Source organism: Nansenia antarctica (assembly GCF_963989245.1).
Source record: "Nansenia antarctica genome assembly, chromosome: 5".
Lineage (NCBI taxonomy): Eukaryota > Metazoa > Chordata > Actinopteri > Argentiniformes > Microstomatidae > Nansenia > Nansenia antarctica.
In genome coordinates, this window is record NC_137690.1 from 7,479,381 (window position 1) to 7,489,380 (window position 10,000).

At 52.1% G+C, this 10,000-nt stretch overlaps 1 protein-coding gene across 1 annotated transcript in view; it reads right to left on the minus strand.

Annotated features, from left to right (window-relative positions):
* The window catches only part of mctp1a (multiple C2 domains, transmembrane 1a), a gene marked incomplete at both ends in the record, with an annotated part of 145,802 nt that overhangs the window by 10,677 nt on the left and 125,125 nt on the right, over positions 1–10,000 (minus strand). The window lies entirely within an intron of this gene.

A 10,000-nucleotide genomic window follows, 5' to 3' on the forward strand; every position in this document is an offset into this window, starting at 1 on the left:
GCATCGACTCCAAAAGAAAACATTTAAAGAGAGCGTCAAAAGGCTTGAAGAGGGGAGCCAAGTCACCAGATATAGCTTCAACTCTCCCCCTAGCTCCCCCATAGCCGTGATGGAGACACAAAGTCGGCAGAACCAATCGGAATGTTTTCCTCTTACAGCGAAGCGGCGCACGGAAATTTGAATATGTGAATAGGGAAGAAGGGGAATTTAGCTGAATGCCAACACAAAAAAAAGAAGCGGTTCCATCAATCTCGTCCCCTGCCAAGAGGAGCTGTGTAGGGCCCTCTCTCTCTCTCTCTCTCTCTCTCTCTCTCTCTCTCTCTCTCTCTCTCTCTCTCCGCTTCTCTCCGCGTCGCTGGCGCACGATCATCCTTTAAACGCCGGCACCGCCGCTTGCTAAAGAGAGCTCGTCCTTTTCAACTTTTGATGATTGAGAACACACCAGACATAAAAAGAAACGAAAGGAAGGAAAAAAAAAAAAAAAGACCAGAAAATGCCGGCAAAATCTAAATTCGACCATTCCCCCACACCCCCCCCCCAAAAAAAAATATAGTAAAGCGAGTACAGATGACGTCATATCTCATGCAACAGTCAACAAGCTGCCGTAGGACGGACGTGACGTGACGTGACGTGACGTAGCTGGACAGACTGACGGGACGGCGGTGAGTGGAGTGGAGGACCGGGGGGGGGAGGCCGGCGGAGGTAGAAATCGGAGGACGAGGCTTCATTGTAACACATGGGATGGAATAAGGAAGGGGGAAGGGGGTCGATCGATAACGCGTCTTTGACGCCCCGTTCCCTGTTCTATCCCGTGCGTCTACGGCGAGAGTCTCGTCCTCCGATTTCTACCTCCGCCGGCCTCCCCCTGGTGAGGACACAGAGACGCAGACGGTGTGTGTGGCGTGTAGTGAGAGGACATGCTTGGAGGTGAAGGGGCTCCACCAGGGACACTCTCTCTTTCAGGGGGGGGGGGGGGGAGGCTGGCGGAGGTAGAAACCGGAGGACGGGGACTCATTGTAATGCACACGTGTTTGATACCACTTCCCTGTTCCACTGCATTACAACCAGCCCGTCCTCCGATTTCTACCGCCACCGGCCTCCCCTGTCGTCTACACTAGGCCCCTATAACACACAAGAGAATCACTAAGACGCTACCACCAACCACCAACCACTGCAACTGACCTGCCATCGCCGCGTCCCATTCATCTGTAGTCAACCCCAGGCCTCTAAAAGGAGCTCAATAGCTTCTAACCCGCCCCACCTGTGTCACACATTTTTTGCATGGCGATCAATGATGTTATTGAAGGAGATCAGTCACTTTCACAGGAGTTAAAAGTCCCGGGCTGATCCCTGTCATTACAGAGCATCAGTGGACCATGAAAAGACACTAAACCGCCTTTACCCCCTGGCCTCTAGACCAACTTCCCCCCCCCCCCCCCCCAACCCCAACACCCCCCATCGAACCCCCCAGAGACCCCCCCACCACACCACCCCTCCGACCCCGTCGATAGGATCACATATTTGAAAAATGAACCCCAGCCCAGCCAGTAGAGCCACATGGCCTCCCCAGTGAAACCGCACAAGACAAATAGATATAATTAGACCAGTGTCCCAGGGTTATTTTTCTTTGCTAATATTTTACAAGGCTCCTTTCTTCCCCCCCCCCCTCCCCTCTTCTCCTCTCCTCCTTTCTACCCCCCCCCCCCCCCCCCTCCACCTCTCCTCTCCTCCCCTCTCGTCTTCTCTCAGACCCCATCTGTTTTACATTACAGATTCAAACAAAGCCCCATGTCCTTGCTCTATTGTATCGGCTGGGTAGTGGGTGTGTGTGTATGTGTGGTGATGGTGGTGGGGGGGGGCGTTCGGACCGCTGTGTTATTTCGGGCCGGGGCTCAGGGGAGAGTGTTTGAGGGACAGGGGGAGCGGTGTGTGAGAGAGTGAGCGGGGGCGGAGGGCGGTGGGCGGTGGGGGTAAGGTTCAAAGGTCATCGGCGTCTAAACCATTGCCACATGCCCCTCTCCGAAACCCGTGGGCTGACTCCTATTTCCTGTCTTCAAAAGTGGCTGTGAGAGGCGGGAGGCAGCAATAACAGCAAGCGCCGGGGAGAGCCTTGTTTTCTCAGCTCCCCCCCCCACCACCACCACCACCCCCCCCCTTCCGACGGCCCATATGGGCCACAGCAACCTGCTCTTCCCGGGCCTGGTACCCCTGGGTCCTGACCACGGGGCCGTGAGATCAGACCGATCAAACCTCCAGGCCCCCGCGGGGTATTAGATAAGGCTGATATAGGACACCTGGCCTAGCTAGAAGGGGCTAGCGACACAGCCAAATACATCACAATTACCCCGACATCACCTTACAGCATCTGTTACCTGATGCTGACTTATATACCGTCCACCGACCGAACAGTCAGGGCCAGAGACGGAAGACCTCGGGGTATTAGATAAGGGCTGATATGGACACCTGGAACTCGCCGCGGGCTAATGACACAGCTAAATACCTTACCGTTACCTTCCGTCACCTTGTAGCATGTGTTACCTGACGCTAACAAGGACAGGGAGGCCTCAGAGAGAGAGAGAGAGAGAGAGAGAGAGAGAGAGAGCTGATGTGGACAACTGGCCTCGCTGCGGGCGCGTCACCCAGCCAAACACATCACAGTTGTGTTACCTCAGCTATGCGCTAGCCTGGCTCAACCTGATGTTATCTTTCTACTGCCGAGAAACACAGCCATTACACGCCTTATACCATAACATTACCTTACAACACCTTGCGCTAGCCTCTGGGCTGTCCAGATGCTAACAAAGACAGGGGCCTTCGAGACAGGGCTGGTGCGTCTACAGCGAGACCACAGGCATTCGACACGTACGGTTAGAGACAGTACCCTACCATTTGCCTGTTCGCGTTTGCTACCCGACGCTAACTCTACGCAGCTGTCCTTGGCTCTCTCTTTGTAACCTTGACATCCCCGCACAACCTCGTCCTACGCCGCTGCGCTATCATGTCATCATCCAGGGGTAACTTTGATATACGGCTTCCTGTCTCCGACGACAGCGGCGTTCACAGATCACCGTCAAGGTCAGAAGTTTGCTTGTAAACTGTCTTCAAAAGTGTGTGTAAAACTGAATCTAATACCGCCGTGTGTCTGTTTTTCCAGATGAAGGTTCGACTTTGACGTCAGACGGTATTTTTGCATCCCTCAGGTTTTTGGAAAACTTTTTTTCGTTTGTAGTATGTTGAAGGGTTATGCGGTCGTGAAGGGGAGTTGCGGGTTACGCCGGCGCATTTGAATGCGTTGTTTTGTTTCTGTGTTTGTCTCTAATAGATCTATGCCTCTGTGACCCAGGCAGAACCGGAGGGAGAGAGCTAAGGTAAGGCCCGTCTAATGGCGTCTGACATCGCCTGACTTGAAAGGAAAACAACCTTAAAAATGTATGTCTTCATAATTTTTTTCCATTCATAATGAATGTGGTGTGTGTGTGTGTGTGTGTGTGTGTGTGTGTGTGTGTGTGAGGGCACAGGTGTGCCTGAGTTGCAATTATTACAACGTGTGTTTTATTTACGATGATGTTAGAGGTGTTAAGTCTCACAGAAACAAAATGATGCAGCCGATCCACTGGTTCTGTCATCCTCCACTGTGTGTCTCTCTCTAGTCGCAGACCTGACCACAAGTGTGTGTGTATGTGTGTGTGTGTGTGTGTGTGTGTGCGCGCGCGTCTGGAGTCTGGTATTTACTAGAGACGCAGGGCCTGTATATCTGTCCGTCATCCCACTGTCTCTGTTCCAACGTCTGTCAAAGAGCCCCAGAGCTCTAAGCAGTGTTGAGGGAACTCATATAAACCCCAGCCTTTGAGGCTCCTGTTCTGGGCCGGGCTTTATCTGGGCTGACACGTTACTGAACTGTCCTTGAATAAGCCTCGGTGCCGTGACTCGACCGCAGAAGTTCGCCACTGCATTCGGAAGAAGAGCCATCCCTTACTACACAGAATACCAAACAACAACCTTTCCAGATCCACGCCAACAGGATCGTGAGGTCATCCAAGTGCGACCGAACAGTCCCGGGGGAGGGGGGACGACGACGACGACACTGGTCGGTCGCACTTTGATGACCTCACAATCCCGTTCCGATGTCTGACGTCAGAGACACCGATGTCATCGACAGAGACACTGATGTCATCGACACGAGGCCTAACAGTACCACCAGCTAGCAGAGTGTGCAGCAGAGTGCAGAGTAGACGACAGGTACATAAACATCCCCTGTCCTCTGCTCGCTCTGAAACAGATAATTTAGTCCGATCTAAAGCATATGGCGCCGTGCCACTCAACAGCAGGACCTGACAAGGGTTCAGCAGGATGCCAGAGGACCGCCGTGGTTTAATATACGGGAGACAAATTGCGTCGGGCACAGCCAGGCGTGCTGCTCCGGACCTGAAGGCCTCAGCGTGTCGGTGTGTGAGGGGGGGAACTTCCTGATGTCAATTAACTCTCAAGGCTTTTATAGACAAGAGATGGAGAGGGGTTTACTCTGCCGTTGGCAGGAGTTCCGTGTGTGTGTGCGTGTGTGTGTGTGTGTGTGTGTGTTTGTTTGTTTGTGAGTGTTTGCACTTAGTGTGCGTTTGTGTGTGTGTGTGTGTGTGTGTGTGTTTGTGAAGTTTTCGCGCTTAGTGCGCATGTGGGTTTGTTTGTGTTTGTGTGGGTGTGTGTTTTTGTGCGTGTTTGGTCTGTGTACTTTGTGTGTGTGCGTGTGTGTGTGTGTGTGTGTGTGTGTGTGTGTTGACCTGTCAGCCGCGTGTTGATCAGTGCACCACCGAGACTACCTGTGTTTAAGTATCTGGGGCAGCTATCCCTGTGGGGGGTCGCGACGCGAGAGCGGCACAGAGGAGACGCTCGTTAGGATGTTGTGAGCTTTGTAAGAGTGTGTAAAGGAGGGAGACAACCTGCACTGACACTAGAAACAGCCTGACACACACACACACACACACACATACACACACTCACACACACACAAACAGCAAAGGCAGGTTAATAACACCAGAGCTGGGAATAACAAGGGCTGCGGTAAATAATGGTGAATTCATTTGGGCACATCTTTAAATATTCAACAATAGACGTGCTTATCCTACTTCCTTATATGTCGTCCCCTAGCTTCCCCATTCCTCCGATGACACGTTAGTTCCACAGAGGAGAAGTGGGGTTGTTGTGATACTGGGTGAGAAAAGTTCTACAAAGACAGTTTGTTCTCTACAAAAGACAGTTTGTTCTCCGTTGACCCAAGGCCTTGAGCTAAACAATGGGAAGGTCACTATGGACTGATACCTGCCCTACATAGGGCACTACAGTACAGTACATAGTGGATATGGAGGCTTTCACACTGTGTCTAACCTTAACCCAGTTGAAAAGGTGATAAACACACTCCTCTGAAGTTAAAATACCCCCCCCCACCACCCCATCCTCCCCTTCCCAACCCCCACCGTTGGATTGCTAGCTTTTTCTCTGTGGCGTAGCTGGTTTCCATCGGGTATTTCGGAAGGCGGTGTGATGGCCAATCAGAGGTCACTGGTTCGAGACTGGTGTGAGCCACTCAACAGTCCTGGTTTCGCAGACAAGGCCCTAAGCCTAGTCCTGGACTAAGAACCACACTTTCAATGTAAAATCTCCATTGGCTTTTTTTAGTCTAGGATCAGGCTTAGGCCTGCCTTTGAAACCGGACCTCGGGAGCGCAAGGACAGTCTGCAACTCCGTATGACATTATTCATATTCCGAGATGCATCATAAACGTGGTTAATATGACAGCTATAATATAGTGACGCCAGAATGAGTCTGAACCGTGGGCTGCTGCGAGCTTCTCACTGCTGTGCTTAAATTGCACCTGTTTTTCTGTGCGCAGCAACAGTAAAAAAAATGAAATGTCATATAAAAACGTGACAGGATGCTAATATAAAGCTCCCAGAGGGGCGACTGAAACAGTTCGTGTTGATTTTGTAACGGCAGACAACCCGGCGCACCTCCTTCCCCGACCACGGAAAACACACAGTCGACATTCAGGCTGGGAAACAGTTTTAAAAGGCTTTTAGGGTGACACCGTCTCACACTCCGAATTAGCTAAGGTGCAATAACACACACACACACACACAGACACACACAGAGACAGACACAGACAGACACAGGCATACAGACAGAGACAAACATAGGCACAGACACACGCACACAGACACACACAGAGACAGACACAGACACAGACAGAGACACAGACAGACACAGACAGACACAGGCATACAGACAGACACAGACACACACACACAGACACACGCACACAGACACACACACACGCACAGACACACACAGAGACAGACACAGACAGACACAGGCATACAGACAGAAACAAACACAGACACAGACACACGCACACAGACACAGACACAGACACAGACACAGACACACGCACACAGACAGACACAGACAGACACAGACAGACACAGGCATACAGACAGACACAGACACACACAGAGACAGACACAGACACACGCACACAGACACAGACACAGACACAGACACAGACAGAGACACAGACAGACACAGACAGACACAGGCATACAGACAGACACAGACACACGCACACAGACACACGCACACAGACACAGACACAGACAGAGACACGGACAGAGACACAGACAGACACAGACAGACACAGGCATACAGACAGACACAGACACACAGACACACACACACACACAGACACACACAGAGACAGACACAGACAGACACAGGCATACAGACACAGACACAGACAGACACACGCACACAGACACAGACACAGACACAGACAGACACACAGACACAGACACAGACACAGACAGACACACAGACACAGACACAGACACAGACACAGACAGAGACACAGACAGACACAGACAGACACAGGCATACAGACAGACACAGACACACGCACACAGACACAGACACAGACACAGACACAGACAGACACACTGTGAGGAATAGGAACAAAAGATTGTAATTGAAATGTAGTATTAGACTTGTTTTTCTTAGGTACTGCTTCAACTGGCAGCATTACAGCATAGTGCCTCCACAAAAGTATAATAAATGAATACATTCATAAACCTACAGCAAACAATAAGTCTGACCATGTCCAAGGTCCAGTCCTAAAGAAAAGGGTCCCAGCCTGACCAGGTCCAAGACCCCCAGTCCTAGAGGATAGACCCCAGTCTTAGAGAGGCCCCAGTATTAGAGGTTAGACTCCAGTCTTAGAGGATAGACCCCAGTCTTAGAGAGGCCCCAGTATTAGAGGTTAGACTCCAGTCTTAGAGGATAGACCCCAGTCCTAGAGGATAGACCCCAGTCTTAGAGGATAGACCCCAGTCTTAGAGAGGCCCCAGTCTTAGAGGATAGACCCCAGTCTTAGAGGATAGACCCCAGTCTTAGAGAGGCCCCAGTCTTAGAGGATAGACCCCAGTCTTAGAGGATAGACCCCAGTCTTAGAGAGGCCACAGTCTTAGAGGTTAGACCCCAGTCTTAGAGGATAGACCCCAGTCTTAGAGAGGCCCCAGTCTTAGAGGTTAGACCCCAGTCTTAGAGGATAGACCCCAGTCTTAGAGAGGCCACAGTCTTAGAGGTTAGACCCCAGTCTTAGAGGATAGACCCCAGTCTTAGAGAGGCCCCAGTCTTAGAGGATAGACCCCAGTCTTAGAGAGGCCCCAGTCTTAGAGGATAGACCCCAGTCTTAGAGGATAGACCCCAGTCTTAGAGAGGCCCCAGTCTTAGAGAGGCCACAGTCTTAGAGGATAGACCCCAGTCTTAGAGGATAGACCCCAGTCTTAGAGAGGCCACAGTCTTAGAGGTTAGACCCCAGTCTTAGAGGATAGACCCCAGTCTTAGAGAGGCCCCAGTCTTAGAGGATAGACCCCAGTCTTAGAGAGGCCCCAGTCTTAGAGAGGCCACAGTCTTAGAGGATAGACCCCAGTCTTAGAGGTTAGACCCCAGTCTTAGAGAGGCCACAGTCTTAGAGGTTAGACCCCAGTCTTAGAGGATAGACCCCAGTCTTAGAGAGGCCCCAGTCTTAGAGGATAGACCCCAGTCTTAGAGAGGCCCCAGTCTTAGAGAGGCCACAGTCTTAGAGGATAGACCCCAGTCTTAGAGGTTAGACCCCAGTATTAGAGAGGCCCCAGTCCTAGAGGATAGACCCCAGTCCTAGAGGAGAGACCCCAGCCTGACCATGTCCAAGCCCCCTGCCCCCGCCCCTTCCCAAGCCCTAGATGCGAGGCCTCTGTTCTATTAGGATCCAGTTCAGGATGAACCTGCGACCAGCTAGAGAGATACCACGGTGCATTTGGCGCCTCGCCAGAGCGACATGAAAGGGAGGCAGATGTTTCGTTTTGAAGCCGGCGTTTTAATACATTATTTATTTCACAAGTAATCCTTGGGTGAATATGGAGAATACATCTCTTTCTTCCCTCCCTCTCTTCCCTCCCTCTCTTTTCATAACCACATAAATATCTGTTTAACCGGGCGTCATGATGCTCCGCACGTTCTCTCCCCCCACCTGCCCCCCCCCCCCTCCCCCTCCTCCCCCCACACCACAGCCCCCCTCATCAAGCAGCTCGCAGACACAAAGGGCCACGTTAAGGCATGCAGGAGCTCTCAGGGGTTGTGGTGTGTGTGTGTGTGTGTGTATATATGTATGTGTGTGTCTGCCTGCAAAGGTGTGTGTGTGTGTGTGTGTCTGCGTCTGCTATGCACGCCTGTGTGTGTATGTACTTGTGTGTGTGTGTGTGTGTGTGTGTGTATGTGTGTGTGTGTGTGTGTATGTGTGTGTGTGTGTGTGTATGTATGTGTGTGTATGTGTGTAGGGTGAGAGAGAGAGAGAGAGAGAGAAGGGTTACTTTGACAGAGCCAAAGTCAAACTCTAACGTGAGTACACCGAGGCATCTGAAGGTGGACCGGGCAGACGCCACGCTCTCTCACTCTAATTACGCTTTCCACCCGGCCCGTTCCCATGGCGAGGGTCGGCATGACGCGGGAGGATAAATATACGCATAAGTACATAACAGGTAGGATAGCACAGGAGGTGGAGGTGGCTTATTTTCAGGTTGACCTCTGCGTCCCAGGGCTCCATCCTAAAAAGTACAGTGTTGGTGTTTGTGTTTGTGTGTGTGTGTGTGTGTGTGTGTGTGTGTGTGTGTGTGTGCGTGTGTGTACAGTATGTATGTGTGTTTGTGTCTCTATATCTGTGTGTGTCTGTGTGTGTGTGTACAGTATGTATGTGTGTTTGTGTCTCTATATCTGTGTGTGTGTGAGTGTGTGTATGTGTGTTTGTGTCTCTATCTCTGTGTGTGTGTGTGTGTGTGTGTACAGTATGTATGTGTGTGTGTGTGTGTGTGTGTGTGTGTGTGTGTGTGAGTGTGTGTCTGTGCGCTCCTCTAATGGGGCTGGTGAAGGGCTGCCACTGATCACCTCTCCCATCTTCCCCCGGGGGTCTCTCACCAGCCTCTCCATCAGCCTGAAGGTCGGGCACGGCCCCCCCCCTCTCCCCCCGACCCCTCCCCCTCCCCCACCTCACCCTCACCCATCCAACACAACCACATAACCCCCCGCCACATACCCCCTGTCCACAGCCCCTCTAACCCACCCCCTCCAACCTCCCCTACCGCCACAACCACCACCCGACCCGCTCACCCCCTGCCACGCTCCACCCCCCTCCCGCCCCCCCTGCCCACCCCTCTCCTTCCCCTGTCCTCCCCAGCTTCCCCTAGGTGGCAGGGCGTGATGAATGGGACACCATTACTCTTCTCCTTCGTTGGCCTGGTTTAGCCGCTGCCCTCTCCATCTCCCAAAAACAAGGCCGTCACAACATCAACCCCGACCGGCAGCACTCTCTGCCCCCCCCCCCTCCTCCCTGCTCTCCCCCTCTCCTCTCACCCTGCCCTCCCTCTGCTCCCTCTCTCTCTCCCAGACCTACTTTGTTCTCAGTGAACCTGGGATAAAGGCA